The following is a 16,977-nucleotide window of genomic DNA, read 5'->3' as shown; positions in this document are numbered from 1 at the left end:
TCAGTGCAGGAACCTAACAATTTTGGTGGATGCCCTGGAGTCTCCACTAGAATCTAACTGCTACTAGAAGATGATGCCTTCTGCCTCCTCTCCCTGACACAGGCATATAAGGAAGCCCAATGTATAGGAAGGAACATAGGTTTTAGAGTCAAGCAGACCTGGGTTCAAGTCATGGTTCTGTCACTTATTTACCTGCTGTGTGACTTGGAACACATTACTTACTCTCTCTTATCTTCAATTCCCTCATCTATAAAATAGGAATAATAAGAGTACCTACCTTATATGATGTTTTTAGGATTAATGGAGGCAGTGAAAGTGTAATAAGTTAAGTTCATTGAGTTGTTTTAATTCATTGGGGATATATACATAAAATTGTTTCACTTTATCCCCTAACTCTGCTGTACTACTGATGGAGGCATGATACCATATTCCACTGAGGTGTAAAACTTTTTGCCTGCACACTGGGATAGTTTCTGGCAAGCTCATGGGCCTCAACCTTATCATTTTGGGAATTTCCTCAGACTTGCAGACATATGTCACATATACATATATGAGTGAATATATATATGATTTCATTTATTTATTTTTAGAGAGAGGGGAAAGGAGGGAGAAAGAGAGGGAAACATCAGTGTGTGGTTGCCTCTCATGCACCCCCTACTGGGGACCTGGCCTGCAACCCAGACATGTACCCTGACTGGGAATAACACTGGTGACCTTTCAGTTCTCAGGCTCGTACTCAATCCACTGACCCACACCAGCCAGGGCCATATATATCTTACCTACTCCTGAAGAATCAGGAAATTGATAATCCTGTCCTTTTCCTCTCTCCACCTGAAAGTCTCTCGGATCTCCAACTCTCTTGCCTTGGGAAAGGGAAACATTGCACACCCCCAGACTAGACCTCTTTTATCAACTGGACAGCTGGTTTTTCCACAGCAGTATCTGTTGGCTTGTGTCTGGCCCTAAGAGTCTGGTCTTCTGAACTTAGAATATGGGGTATTGAGTGTCTTTTGCTTAGCTGCAGTTCCAAGAGAAAAGGTAAATTGTAGGGACAGAAACCAGATTAGTAGTTGCTAGGGGCTCGAATTGGGGGATAGGGGATTGACTGTGAAAGAACATGCAGAAGCTTTTGGCGGTGATGGAAATGTTTTACATCTTATTCTGGTGGTGATTTTGTGATAAAACTCATTGAACTATGTACCTAAAAGGAAATACTTTTATGGAACCTAAATTATACTTTAATGAAAGGGAAAAATGGGAAATGGGAAAGTCTTCTTGGGGACCTAACAGTATCTTATCACTAGGTAAAGAGTTTAGTCCCTGGCACACAGTATTTAATAAATGGTAGCTGCTGTTCCCGCTAAGGGCCAGCTCTGTTGGTGATCTGCCAGCAATGTCATAGTCACAAAGTTATCTAGTTATGTATCTAGTCACCCCATTGCTACCTTCCCTGGACTGTCCTGTTACCTGTGGCTCCTAGTATAGCACCATTACTGCACAGTCTGGTGAGGTTGTTATTTCTGTGGGCCTCAGGCAAAGGGGGAGTCTGCTTCAGCATTCCAGCTCTGGGTCCCTGAAAATTTAGAGCCAAGGTGGAGGGGGAGAATCCCCCCAGAGAGGATCAAGTTGCTGACCACTAAGAAAGCCTTATAGGACCTCCCAGAAGATTGGCTAGGTTGGTACTTTGGTCTCTGCTTGCAGGACTGCCTTTCCTGCTGTCCCTGCAGAGGGGAATGACCTCATATTGAGCCAGACTCACTTATTCTCATTCCCAGAAGCCCTGCACTCAGCACAGAGGATACAGTGAAATAAAGCAAGACAAAGATACTTGTTTTTAGCTTACTGCTGACTCAGGATAGCCGCTGATAACCTATCATGGCATATGCCTCCTTATTTCCATCAGAAACTTTTACATATTTTATTTAAATATTTCAAGCTGTAGACCCTTGACATTTCTAAAAGGAGGCTTTTGAATAGCAGTTAATAGAGTAAATGAGTGACCACAAGGCTTGGGCAAGCATTCTGTAAAAGTCAGGTATCACCCTGTCATTTGAGATTCCCATATAATTTGCTTAACCTCCTGTCTACATCCATATGAACCCCAGTATGTGTTTGGCATCCTGAGGAGAACTTGATTTTCTCCTAATCACATGCTTTTGGCTCCGAGTTCTTGCTTGGGCTGAATTAACTTAGCAAACAGATGTTCTCACCATCTCACCTTCACTGACACTATTCCCCACACTGGAGACAGTGGAAGTCACAATTAAAAGCCCAGCTCTGGCTGCACATTTGCATCACCTGGGGAGCCTTTCAAAATTCCAATAACAAGGCTGCAACACTTGTCAGTGTTTTTTAAAGGCTCCCCAGGTGCTTGTGTTGTGCTGCCAAAGTTCAGAAATGGTGGTTTTGAAGTTCAGACAGACCTGGGTTTAGTCCTGGCCTGGTCCACTGGCTGTTGATGCACCTTGAATACATTACCTAAACTTTCTAAATCTCAATTTCTGCATTTCTAAAAGGGTTTGCCTAAGGAGTCTATGAGTTAATCCCAATAAGGATAGTGCATGATGAAGAGTAAGCATCTCATAAATGGAAGCTGTAAATGCATTTTTCAGTTAGCAATATTTGTGCCTTGGATAAAACTCATTGGCCACTGCACAAAGGTTGTAAATATAGTTTTATAATACACTCTATTGCTATTATTTATGGTGGATAATGGGCAAGTTAATGCCCTTAAAACCATGAACTCAGGAAACCAGTGATCTGAATGGAGAAATAAAAGAAGATAAATTTTAGCCACAAATATTTATTGTGATTTTAACTCTTGGTAAGCTTTGAGGAGATGAAGAGTTTATGTGATCTAAGCTCTCCAGGGACTCACAAGTCTATCCATGGAGAGAATATATGTATAGACAAAGAAAAAGTTAACCTTAACTTATGCTACAGATTATAAATAAATTCAGACTCTATCTAGACTGGCAAAGACAGTTTTCACAGAGTAGGATGTTGTTTTGAAAGGACCTGGTCTTTGAAATATGGGCAGGGTTTGTTTGTTTATTTTGGTCATTAGATTCCACATATAAGTGAAATCACACACACCACAATATACAGATGATGTATTACAGAATTGCACACTTGAAACCAATTAAAAAAGAAAAAAAGAATTGTACACATGAAACCTATATAATTTTATTAACCAATGTCAGTCCAATAAATTCAATAAAAATTAAAAAAGAAATATGGGTATGATTTGGACTGGCAGAGAGGATTGGAGAGAACACCTCAGAAAGAGTAAATAGCTAGGTAGAGATCCAATGCCTGGAATAAAGATTGGTAGATTACTCTGACTGGAATACATGGTTTGTTATGGAAAGCACCAAGGGGTAAGTATGGAGAGGCAGGTTCAGGAAAAACTTGAATCCCAGATGAAGGGATGTGGACTTTATCCTGTAGGTTCTTAAGAGGTGTATGTATGTTTGCATGTTATGATTGAATCCTTTGGATGCTTAATGAATATATGTATGAAGGGTCAAGGATGTGAATTAATTACATTCTCCCTATGGAATCTGAAAAAATAGAGATGTATACTCATGAATCAGAATGTCTGAACTTTGTTAATAATAAAGTTGTGTTGGAAAACATAGTATAACTTCCTACTCTTTTCTCCTAAATTAGATGAAATTAGTCATTTAGTCACAGGCAGGAGAAGCCCTGACCTGGTTGCATAAGCAGGAAGCAGAAAGAATATTTACCACTTGTACAGAGAAATGGAGCAAGAGGTCAGGCCATTTATTGACAGTGACTTTGAGCATATTAACTCTTCCCAGAATGGGAACCAATGGAAATAGGCTGTTACAAAATGGCATCTTTTAAATATCATTTCAGGAAGTCGACTCCCTAGGAGTTCATGAACCCCAGAATAAAGATCTCTAATGTAGGCAATTGTAAGTCACAAGTTTTTTAGTAGAGGAATGAAATAGTAGAATTATTCATAATAGCCAAAAATTGGAAGCAACCAAAATCTCCTTCAACTTTCAAATGGTACATCCATACCTTAGAATACTACTCAGTTATAAGAAAGAATGAAGAAGATATACTGGAACACTTGTACTTTTCAATTTATACCCTTCATTAAGAGAAAAACAAATAAACCTATCAAATTTAAGAGGTAGGTGGTGACTCTAAATAAGTGGTTTTCATCAAAACTCTGGAGTCCAGCCCTGGCTGGTGTGGCTCAGTGGATTAAGTGCCAGCCTGTGAACCAGAGAGTTACTGGCTCAATTCCCAGTCAGGGCACATGAATGGATTGTGGAAAAGGTCCGCAGTGAGGGGGCTTGCAAGAGGCAACCACACACTGAAGTTTCTCACCCTGTTTCTCCTTCCCCTCCCCTCTATCTAAAAATAAATAAATAAAATCTTTAAAAAAACACACAAAAAACTCTGGAGCCCAGGGGGAGAAAGGACTTTGAGTTTTTGTGGCTCTCAGCTCATTCAACCTTGTTAATGTTGAAGCATTTTCACTTTTATCTGTTATTTATATTGGGTTTTAGTAGTTGTATTAGTGAGGATGAGAGACAGACAGATAGAATGAATTGGAAAAACCTACAGTTCCCTTCCTGTGCATTAACTATCCCATAGAATACTCATAACAGTCTGATACAAGATGAGGGGGGTTCCCCACCAAACAATACTCTGTGACTGACACCAGCTGGGTATTGAAATCACAGGTTAAGGACTTAGTCACAAGATTGCTCGTCACCCCCAATTCAGACAACAAAATCACAAGTTCAGCTTGTTACCTGTGCTTCTGACTGATTGTATATAAATAGGAGGTTTTGGACTTCTGGCCAAGATGGAGGTGTAGGTAGATACACTTTGTCTCCTAACACAAACCAAAGAAGGACAACAACAAATTTAAAACCAAAAAATAACCAGAACTGCCAGAAAATTGAACTGTATAAAAGTCCAACAACCAAGGAGTTAAAAAAGAAACATTCATCAAGACCAGTAGGAGGGGCAGAGATGGTCAGTCAGGGCAAGGTGACCACTGGAGGACCAGGCGGGTGAAGTGCCAACCGGCAAACCAGGTGGTCCTACATTTGTATGTGGATAAACTGGTAGGAACAACTGGGGAGTGATACAGACCACACAAACCAAGGTTCCGGTGTGGGGAAATAAAGCCTCAAAACCTCTGGCTGTAAAATGCTGTGAGGGTTGAAGTATCAGGAGAAACTGCCAGCTTCAGAAGAGAGTTCATTGGAGAGACCCACAGGGTCCTAGAATGTACACAAGCCCATCTGCCCAGGAATCAGCACCAGAAGGGCCAAATTTGCTTGTGGGTAGTGGGGGAAGTGATTGAAAGCTGGCCGAGAACTGAGCCAGCAGCATTGTTCCCTCTCTGACCCCTCCCCAACATATAGCACCACTGTGTAGTGCTGTGGATTGCCCCACCCTGGTGAATAGTTAAGGTTTTGCCCTTTATTATGTAACAGGCATGCCAAGACAAAAAAAAAAATATATGGCCCAAATGAAAGAACAGATCAAAGCTCCAAAAAATAACACTAAACAATGAAGAGATAGCCAACCTATCAGATGCAGAGTTCAAAACACTGCTAATCAGGATGCTCACAGAAATAGTTGAGTATGGTTGTAAAAAAGAGAAAGAGGCTATGAAAAGTGAAATAAAGAAAAATACAGCCAGGGTACATTCCTGGGTTGCAGGCCATAACCCCCAGCAACCGCACATTGATGTTTCTCTCTCTCTCTCTCTCTCCCTCTCTCTCTCCCTCCCTCCCTTCTCTCTCTAAAAATAAATAAAATAAAATCTTAAAAAAAAAGAAAAATATACAGGGAACCAACAGTGAAGGGAAGGAAACTGGGACTCATATCAACAATTTGGAGCAGAAGGAAGAAATAAACATTCAACTGGAACAGATGAAGAAACAAGAATTCAAAAAATGAGGAGAGGCTTGGAACTTCTGGGACAACTTTAAACATTCCAACACCCAAATCATAGGGGTGTCAGAAGGATAAGAGGAAGAATACAGAATTGAAAACTTATTTGAAAAAATAATGAAGGAGAATTCCCCCCATCTGGCAAAGGAAATAGACTTCTAAGAAGTCCAGGAAGCTCAGAGAGTTCCAAAGAAGTTGAACCCAAGGAAGCACATACCAAGACATATCATAATTACATTATCCAAGATTAAAGACAAGGAGAGAATCTTAAAAGCAGCAAGAGAAAAGGAGACAATTACCTACCAAGGAGTTCCCATAAGACTGTCAGCAGATTTCTCAAAGGAAATCTTATAGGCAAGAAGGGGCTGGGAAGAAGTATTCAAAGGCATGAAAGGCAAGGACCTATATCTAAGATTAGTCTATCCAGCAAAGCTATCATTTGCAATGGAAGGGCAGATAAAGTGCTTCCCAGATAAGGTCAAGTTAAAGGAGTTCATCATCACCAAGCCCTTATTATATGAAATGTTAAAGAGATTTATCTAAGAAAAAGATCATCAAAAATACAAACAGTAAAGTGACAAACTCACAACTATCAACAATTGAACCTAAAAAGAAACAAAAAATGAACTAAGCAAACAACTAGAACAGGAACAGAATCACAGAAATGGAGATCACATGGAAGATTATCAGCAGGGAGAGGATGTGGGGGACAGTGAGGGAAAAGCTACAGGGAATAAGAATCATAAATGGTAGATACAAAATAGACAGGGGGTGAGGTTAAGAATAATACAGGAAGTGGAGAAGCCAAAGAACTTACATGTATGACCCTTGGACATGAACTAAAGGGGTTGGGTTCTGGTGGGAAGGGGTTGCAGGGCAGAGAGGAATAAAGGGGAGAAAAAAATGGAACAACTGTAATAGCATAATCAACAAAGTATATTTTTAAAGATAAAGTCTATCTTACTAGGGTCAAAAAATAAAAAAAGGAGGTTTTCATGACCTCCTCCTTAGGTTTCATTAATTTGCTACAGTGGCCCACAGATGTCAGGGAAACACTTATGTTATCAGTTTAATAAAGGATATGACAAAAGGTATAGATGAACAGCCAGATGAAGAGATATATTGGGAAAGTTTTGGGAAGATCTCAAGCACTGGAGCTTCTGTCCCTGTCAAGTTGGGTGTGTCACCTTTCTGGTACAAAGATGTGTTTACCCACCTGGAAGCTCCTTGAACCCCTTATTGGGACTTTATGGAGGCTTCATGGTCTAGTCATGATCAACTATTAACTCCTTTTCCAGCCCCTCACCTGTCTCAGGAGAATGGAGGATAGGGCTGAAAATTCCAATCTTCTAATCATGGCTTTGTCTTTCTGATGACCAGCCCTCATCTAGTAGCTATCCCAGAGTACACCCAGAGTACAGCCCCACATTTGCCTCATTACAACAAAAGACACTCCTAATGTTCCTAACACTTACAAATTTAGAAGAGTTCTAGGAGCCCTGTGTTGAGGAATGGGGACAAAGAGCAAATAGATATTTAATGGAAGTTGGTAAGTCCCAAAATGTACAAGGTAGATTGGCAAGCTGGAGACCCAGAATTGCTGATGCTTTAGTGTTAGTCTGAGTGCAAAGACTTGAGAAACAGGAGAGCCATTAATATAGTTACAGTCCAAAGGCCAGCAGGTTTGAGACACAGGAAGACTGGACAATTCAGTTTGAGTCTAAAGATAGAAAAAATTCAATGCTACATTTTGAAGACCATCAGGTAGAAATAATTCTCTCTTATTTGGAAAGAGTCATCCTTTTTTGTTTTATTTATGCCTTCCACTGATTGGATTAGGCTTACCCATATTAGGAAGGGCAATCTGCTTTACTCAGTCTACCAATTTAAATGTTAATCCATCCAAAAACATTCTCACAGACACCCAAAATAATGTTTGATTAAGTATCTGGGCACCCTGTGTCCTAGCCAGGTTCACACATAAAGTTAACTATCACAGTGACTAATAAATGTTTGAATATCACTGACCTACTAAATATCCATCATTGTACTGATGAGAAAGTTGAAGTCAGAAGGAGGAAGGCCATTGGTGTTCTGATTTTCCTGAGTAGATCTACTTTTGCTGACCCAATTCATGTACAGTGTTTCCTTCTCTTATGGGAGCTCCAGGGTAAACCCATTTCCTTGCTTTTTCCATTTTCTAGAGTCTACCACATTTCTTGGCTTGTAACCATCTTCCTCCATTTTCAAAGACAGCAATGACTGAACCTTTCTCACATCAAATCACTCTAACACAGACTTTCCTGACACCCTCTTTCACTTATAAGCTTGCTTGTGATTACTTTGGAGGTGACCAGGATCACCTCCTCATCTTGACCTCAGCTGACTAACAGTCTTAGTTATATCTAAAACCTTAATTCCTCCTTGTGAAATAACAACAGCATATTCACAGATTCTGGGGATTATGAAGTGGACATCTTTGGAAGTCCATTATTCTGTCTTAATACTACTGCCAAAGACATCTGAAAGAACCTCTCTCTTTACACTGTTGACCTGTTTCCAGAGGGACACTGGCTCCCTGGCCAGTGTCCATGTGCCTCTACAAGAGGTTCTTAACCTACTTAGCCAGTATTATCTTCTCAGAATTCCTTCTTTTACTGGTTGTTCTACACGGAAAGTGAACATTTCTTTTTGGGCTAAGATTACAGAACCACAGCTAACTCAACCTATCTAAGGTCAGCTTCTCATTAGTGAATGACACATTGAATCAAAATTCTAAATAGTTTCTATACATTTCAGGGCCTTCTCATTTACTTTTCCTTCTGTTTTTGGATGTTCTTTCCCAAGATTTCCTTATGGATATCTTATTTCTTTCAGGTTTTTGCTCCACTCTTTCACTGATTACCATATGAGAAATTGCATACCTCTGCCCTACTCCATGTCTGTCTCTTTCCATCCCTTTATTCTGCTTCATTTTTCTTCTTAGCATTTATCATGACCTCACATACATCATATATGAAATTTCTTTGCTTATTTCTCTTTAATTTTTAAAAATTTATTTTTTAAAAAATTAAATACAGTTGGTACACAATATTATACTAGTTTCAGAAGTACAATCTAATGATTTGACATCTACATACCTTACAATGTGATCACCACACTAAGACTATTAATCTGTCATTGTGCAAATTTATCATAATATTATTAACTATATTCTCTTTCATCTTTTTTTACCCATCCTCCACCCTTTTATTTGTTTTTCTTTCTCCTCTCACTAGAACATGAGTAGAATTTTTTTCTTCACTGCTATAGCACCAGCAACTAGAACTAAGTCTGTCATCTACTAAGTGCTTAATAAATACTTGCTTTAATGAATCCCCTTCTCTTTATCCCTATTGACACCAATTTAGAGTGTTCATCATCGCTTCTTATTTGGATAATTGAAACAGTCTTCTAACTGGTCTCTAGGATTCCTCATTGCCATTTCTGCAGTCAAAATGATCTTTAAAAACCACATATCCAATTGTGATATTCTCTTGCTCAAAACAGACAAATAAACATACAAATAAAAAACTTCAATGGCTTCTTATTTTCTTCATGATAAGATAACATGGCACCAAGGCTCTTCATAATCTGGTCCCTGTCTACTTGTCATTCAGTCATGAAATAAGCACTTCATGAGTACCTACTCTGTGTCAGATACTGTTTCTAGGTTATGAAGCCACAACAGTGAATGAAATATGGCTTCCACCCTCAAAAGACTCATAGGACTAGCTCATAGGTCTTGAAATTGACCAGTACAGAGAGCAGGGTGGGTTAAAGGATGGAAGTTGAGGTGGAACAGCTAGAGTTCCTAGGTATAAGCAGCAGCAGCAGCAGCAGCATTTGTAACCAGCATCCATCCCAGGAGCTACTTTCTTAACAAAGTAGAAAATTTATGTTGGGTAAATTGAATATGGAGATAAGGGACAGAGTAGAACAGAGCCTGGGGCTTACTTTTGAGCTCCACAGCAGACCTACAGGAAAAACAGGAAGCAACATCCAGGGATAAAATACATAAGAATGAAGTCCTCCTTGCATTAGCAATGGGGGTCCTGGGAGGGTGACCTGAGCTGGCTTCTCTGCCCAGTACACAAAAAAGAAGTCTGTTTATTGGGAGACCCATCTACTTATACAGAGGCTGCAGTCAGGCAAACTTTTCAAGGAAGATGATTTTGAAGAAATAGTTCTATACAAAGGCTAAGCTATTTCTCCTATTCATCAAAATCCTCTAGACATAAGCATAAACGATCAACAAAGGAATGCCAAGTATTTGAAGGAAGCAGTAACATAAAAGAAGTCCAAGATGAACAAAGAAATATCTGATCCTGAAGAAACCAGATCAAAGGATTCAAAGGATCAAAAAGTATCTTCAAAAGTTTCCTTATTTAGCTCTCCCACAAAGATGAGAGAATATATTACATACAAAAGGCCAGAAAGGGAATCAGAGAATGTGAAATTTATTCTATAAATAAAGACATGATTAGAAAGTACAATGACATTGAAGGATACAGAGAGCTAAATTAGATTTTCAGGAAGATATAGAAAGTATGAAATAGACTTCATCTGTAATAAAAAGCTCATAAAAGAGAAAAATATTTTCAAAGCAGTTTTTACAATCATTCATAAAAGTGCTGCTTTTGTATTCTATGTTGATGGGCTATTGCAATTAGTTTTTAGGCCTACAACTTGTTCCATATATGGTGGCATAAGTGGTGAAAAATAGCATCCCTCAAATCTGGAAGATCTCTGAAAGTTTTGCTCTTCATATCATAGGCAATACTTAGAATGAGTAACTAATAAAATAAAAAGTAGCCATTTATAAGGATTGGAATTATCCAAACATTTAAGAGAATACAGGGATATTTCAATTTATACAATTAGAGGCCCATGGATATAGTCACAATTTTAGGAAAAGAAAGATAAGGACCATAGAGAGTAGGGGGAGGGGTTCATGGTCACTCAGAGCTTTAGTGTAGAGACTGGCCTCCTCCACGGAGGAATGGAAATTAGTTTAAAGGTCATGAACAAACTCTTCTCACAGTTTCCAAAGTTATATGATTTTTTTACAAGTTTAGCAAAAATATTTAATTTGAAAATTAATTTTTTACATTTAAGAATAACCTATAATGTCACTTCTACATAACTAGAGAATATCTTTTAAAAATATATTTTATTATTGTTCAATTACAATTGTCTGCATTTACCCCCACCACTCCCCCAACCCCAGCCAAACCCACCTCCCTCCCTTGCTTTCACCTCCCCTTGGTTTTGTCCATGTGTTCTTTAGGCGTTGCTTCAGTTGAACAGACTTTCATTAATGGGAAAACAATAGCTGCCTTACAAAAATCTTTTTAAAAGGTGTCATACAAGTAGTTTTAGAGAAAACAATTCAGTTCAACTGCTGTTGGGGTAACAGGCAAACCATTTTAGTCTTGATCAGGATGTAAATGCTGTCCTAAAATAAATGCATAGTCTTAATGACATTCTAGGGCTTTTAAACACAAGTCCCATAGAGATATGATGACCAATAAGAAATCACTTCTCAGTGCCTTTGACATTTTGTGAGTGATGTCTGTGTAGCCTTACCAATATGAGCTCTACTTCTGGGTCTGATGCTTAAGACTATTAAGACTTTGGACAAGTGAGTTCTCTGACCTGTTATACATTCAAGAAGTTGTAGTTATCATTAGTATTATTACCATTGCTACTATTATAAATTCCCACTTAAAATGGAGATAATTAAGTACTTACCTCATAGAATTTTTATGATAATTAAATGACATAACACACTTGGAACTTCAGCACGTAGTAATACTCAGTAAAAGGTAGTTGCTATCACTAGCAATAGCAGTGTGAAAGTTAAGTTATAAAGTCATCATGTCAAGACAAGATCACCTGATCAGCAAAACAATCAATCAAGCAAAATAGAACCAGAGACACTGAAATTAAGAACAAACTGACAGTAACCAGGGGAGAGGTGGGAGGATAATGGGAGGGAAAGGGGTAGGGTTTTCAGGAACATGTATAAAGGACACATGGACAAAACCAAAGGGGGCTAGGATCAAGGGTGGGAAGTGGGGATGGCTGCAGTGGGGGTAGTGGTGGGGGAAAATGGAGAAAACCATACTTGAACAACAATAAAAAAAGTTTTAAAAAAGACAAAAATCACCTTAAAATTATTCCTGAAAATCCCTACAAATTTCCCATAAAGTATACTATCTGTGCTGTTGCATATATCCTGTCCAACTGATTTACTTCTTTTTCATGCTCATCCTGTAGCATATACTTACTGATTGAAATGGCAAGTGAAATTGCTCTTTGTATCTCTTTTATTTTCCTGTATTGGGAGGGGATGGAGGAGCAGTATGAACACACAGTTGAATTTGCATTAATTATATGCAGTATATGGGACACCACTGGTTTATTAGTGTTAGAAAGCCGGCTCCCTTCAGGATCATCTACTGTGAGCCCTACCCTTTGCTACTTGTTTTCTGAGACAAAAGGCATGGAAAGTTTTTAAAAACCTGACCATGAGATCCTTTTCTATAAAAACCACAGAATTTTACTGTTTGAAAGGATGTTGAAGGTATTGGTCAATGAACTTGAAACTGGAAAAGACACCAGGCATTCAGGCTGCCTGTCACTACCAAACCCAATAAGTAATGACAGTGATTGAATCTTTTTTTAAAGATTTTATTTATTTATTTTTAGAGAGGGAAGGGAAGGAGAAAGAGAGAGATAGAGAGAAACATCAATGTGCGGTTGCTGGGGGCTGTGGCCTGCAACCCAGGCATGTGCCCTGACTGGGAATCGAACCTGTGACACTTTGGTTCGCAGCCCGTGCTCAATCCACTGAGCTACGCCAGCCAGGGCATGATTGAATCTTTATGGGCACTTTATTCAGATGGCCAGACATCTGAGGAGATGGTGGGTTCATACCCTAACAGACCATCTTTCCTTCTCTTTCTAGGCCAGACTTTTTATAACAGGGAATAAACAAGGTGAGGCGAGGGCTTTGGAATTCAGGGAGGATTAGGTGAACAAAGCTGAAACATTCCTGTCCTGGGTAGCTAGCTGTTCCCAGGGGCGGTGGTCATCTGTCTCTCCCTAGAACACAAAGGTCCAGACGCCTCCGATTTGTCCCCAGGCGGTAATCTTGAGCAGTGCCCCAGGAGGTCAGCTGTTTTCCCAGGAGCCAGGACTGGCCTTATCTGTAGTTTCTGAAACAAAAGCTTTAACATATGCATTACTTTCTGGGCTTATAACTTTTTTCCTTAAATTAAAATTTTCCAGCTCTTGAGTCCCCTATCAAACTCACTATGTGGCAGAATATGAGTTCAGATGTGACTGGGCTACTTACAGCCAGATGAGCCACTTAACTCTCTGCCTTTCAGTATGCTTACAGGGGAAATGATAGCCTATTGTTGCCTATTTCAAAGCTGTGGAAAGACTTCATGAGATAGTAATTATCACAATAGAGATATTACTAGTAGCTAACATTTCCTGAAGGCTAAGTTATCTCATTTAGTTCATACAATACCCTTGAATCAGGTGGTGTCTGTAAAGATACCAGAAGCTGTGTCAAAACACTTGGAAAACTCTAAAGGCTATGCAAGTGTAGAAAATGATTGTGGTGATGTTGAGAGGTAGAAATACAAATGTGACCTTGGGCAAGTAACATCCCAAAACTGGGCCTAGTTTTCTTGTTTGTAAAATGAGGTTTAATTCTTTCAAGGTACATCCAAAACTTCAAATATAAATACAAAAGCTTGGAGTAAGGTCCATGGTCTATACACTATAGGGTAAATAATTTAAAGGAAAAAAATCTGATAAGTTTACTTGTTAAGCTCTCTACAGCAACTCTATTAGGTTCACATCTTGAAGCATGCATGACATTTCACCCATTGCCAAACCACATCTTTCTTTTATGTTTATTTGAAAAGCATAAATGCTTCAAAATATTTTCAATATTTCTTCCTTAGAGCACAATAAAAGGACCAAGGAACATTTTCCAGTAAAGCCTGCTTAGTACAGATTATAATTTAATAATATATGTGTGGCTACTTTGGTATGCTTACTGAAATGTTTAATGCACATTTTTCTGTAAGGCAAAAAGAATGTATTTCTTTTCCCATGTTTTAATTGTAAACATAACATTAAAATTTTTTCAGAGAGAGAAGGAAAGGAAGGAAGTGTGGAGAGAAAAGGAAGAAAAGAAGGAAAGAAAAGGAGAGAGAAGGAAGGAGAGAAAGAGGGAAGGAGAGGGGGAGAGAGAGACCGATTCTGCTCCTACCCAATCCCAATATTTTTCATTCTCAGATGCTTCTTTCAGTCCTCATTCAGGTACATCCAGGTTTTTCCCCAGTTCATTCATTCAGTCCACAGGTATTTATTAGGCCATACCATGTATCAGGCACTCACTGTCTAGGGACTGAACTTGCAGCAGTAAGGTTATTGCAGCCCTGGTTGCAAGCTCCGTGTACATGCACTTTTATCCCCCCTCACCTTTTCTTTTTGTGATTTAACATTATATTGTAAGTATTTTCCCATGTGTCTACTCTAAAAGAATGAGGACAGAGAAAATAAATTAGGCCCTGTTGTCAGAGGGAATTAAGTTAATAAAACATTTGTGCAGTACAGCTGGGGAAGAGATTAGAAGATAATAATGACTCTTTCTTGAGCACTTCCATTGTTACAGGCACTATCTAAATGATATTCATGAATGATCTCATTTACTTCAATCTTCACCAGAACTCTATGAGGTTGGAAATATTATCTGATCCCCATTTTACATGTAAAAAAACTGAGACTCAGCAAGATTATTACTAACTCTCAATATTGTATAGTTTATAAATTGCAGAGCCAGACATGGAGTTCCAGTCTGCACTGCCTCAAACATTTCTTCTTAAGAAGCATTGATTTGGTTCCATTCTTTCTTTTTCGGGAGAGTAGGGAGTGGAAAATCGCTCTACACCAGTTTTTGCTCAAGTCCATAACTACTTCCAGGCTTGAAGAGAGATAGAAGTAAAGAGAAAGGAAGTAACATGCAATTTAGAGGAAGTGAAGTAAGTACTTTTCCTTGACTTTTTTCTTGTCACAAGCCATGCTACTGCATCATTTTTATTTGGAAAAACAACTGAGAAAGTAATACAAACAAGCTATTAGCAATAACATAAAACAAATTACTAAAATATAGTAGCTAGACTGAATAGTTAAGGAATGCAAAAGACCTACAGCTTTATTGCATACATGCACCAGTGATTGAAGAGAGGCCAGGGTCACCTTGAACCCTTGAGATATCTCCAAGGTAATAACAACAACAAAACAAAATTTCAGTAACAGGAATCTCTGGGCAGTCATGCAGCTGTTTACAGTGATAGTATCTTCAAAGACATGATATTATCTTCAATCCCTGCGCAGCAGTTTCTCAAATATGAGCAATGTGTGGACATTTTCTATTGGAAAAAAAAGTACCTCAAATATTCAACATTGATCTTTTATTATAATATTTCTTAAATATGTGTTAACATAAAATGAGACACAAACTCTTATGTTTATAGTAGTTAACCAACTATAAAACCAGACTGATTTTGCATATTAAATGCAAACAAAACTATAAAATCAATGAAATTCAAATCACTAACATTAGTTTAATATACTGGATGATGCTGTTTTCCTGAAACTAAATCACTTTCCCCAATATTGGTATGTGCATTATTAAAACCCTTCCTCTGAATTAACTATGATATTATCTGCCTTCATTTGGAGCAAATATATCATTTATGTATTGGGTCCACCTCTGATTTTTTGTTTTGGACCCAAAACAATCGAAACAGTGCTCTTCGTACTATTATGATTGTAAATAGAAAAGCAAATTTTGATGTTGAAATTGCATAACAATATGTGGTCATAAAGTGGACATCCACTTAATACAATTCTAGAAGACAACTTAAGAACTGCAGTTTTGGAAACACTAACGATCAAGAAGAGAATGAGCCTTGGATTCCTACAGATGAGTTTGTATCCTGTCTCTGGTGTTGTCACTTTCTAGTAACAACTTTTTTTTGTTCTCAGGTTTCCTCCTGTATAAAAGAGGGATGATAATTATTAGTACTTTAATTTTGCCAGCAGAGAGAGGCACCGTGACCTACTTTCTAGACATGTGTGATGCTTAAGCCCAAAACTGTAGAGAAACTTCAGAGTTCCTCTGTAACATTTCAGAGCTCCTCTGTAACTCAAGAACTACACAGAGTTGGGCAAATTGAAAACAACTATTTCTCTGGCCTCCTACCTTACCCTCCCAATATTTGCACATGCTGTCCCGGGTTCATGTTTTAGACTGGAAACAGAATATATGATTGAGACTTAAAAAGGAAAATGTTGACAATCCCAGTAGATAGTTGAGTATTATTTGAACTCATGCCACAGACAGCTGTTTTTCTCTAAAGCCCACCAAGAATGGCTTGCTGTTTTGCTTCCTGGCATGAATCCCTTGATTCCTTAGGCCCCCAAGGTTGAAAATAGCCTAGCCACCTGCTAATGGTTGGTATATTTTTAGAAGGGGCAGGATTGGAAACAGGCCTCTGTATGCCTGGAACTTAAGCCAGACTACTGGGTAGGTCTCTCACCTCCATTAGGTTGGGAGCTCCTGAGCTGTTGGATTAAATCTAGCAGCCAGTCATGGAAGAGGTAAGAGTGCTCTGAGAGGAGAAGATTGGAATAACGAGAAGAGGTGTGTTTTTTTTTGTTTTTTTTTTTTTTGTCTCAGAGGGGAGAATACAGGGAGAATAGTTTGAGTAGAGGGTTTTAGCTAATGGATATTTGGAAAAAGAATATAGGAAAGTTATATAAAAGGCATAACCTCATAATAAGCAGAAATCACACCACTAGACCCTTTGTTTAAAAAGAAAGTACACCCACCTTGGGTGGTGTGGCTCAGTGGACTGAGCACCAGCCTGAGAACCAAAGGGTCGCCAGTTCAAT

Source organism: Phyllostomus discolor, chromosome X (genome assembly GCF_004126475.2).
Source record: "Phyllostomus discolor isolate MPI-MPIP mPhyDis1 chromosome X, mPhyDis1.pri.v3, whole genome shotgun sequence".
Taxonomy (NCBI): domain Eukaryota; kingdom Metazoa; phylum Chordata; class Mammalia; order Chiroptera; family Phyllostomidae; genus Phyllostomus; species Phyllostomus discolor.
The sequence above is the reverse complement of the archived record's forward strand: the minus strand, read 5'-3'. Positions refer to the sequence as shown.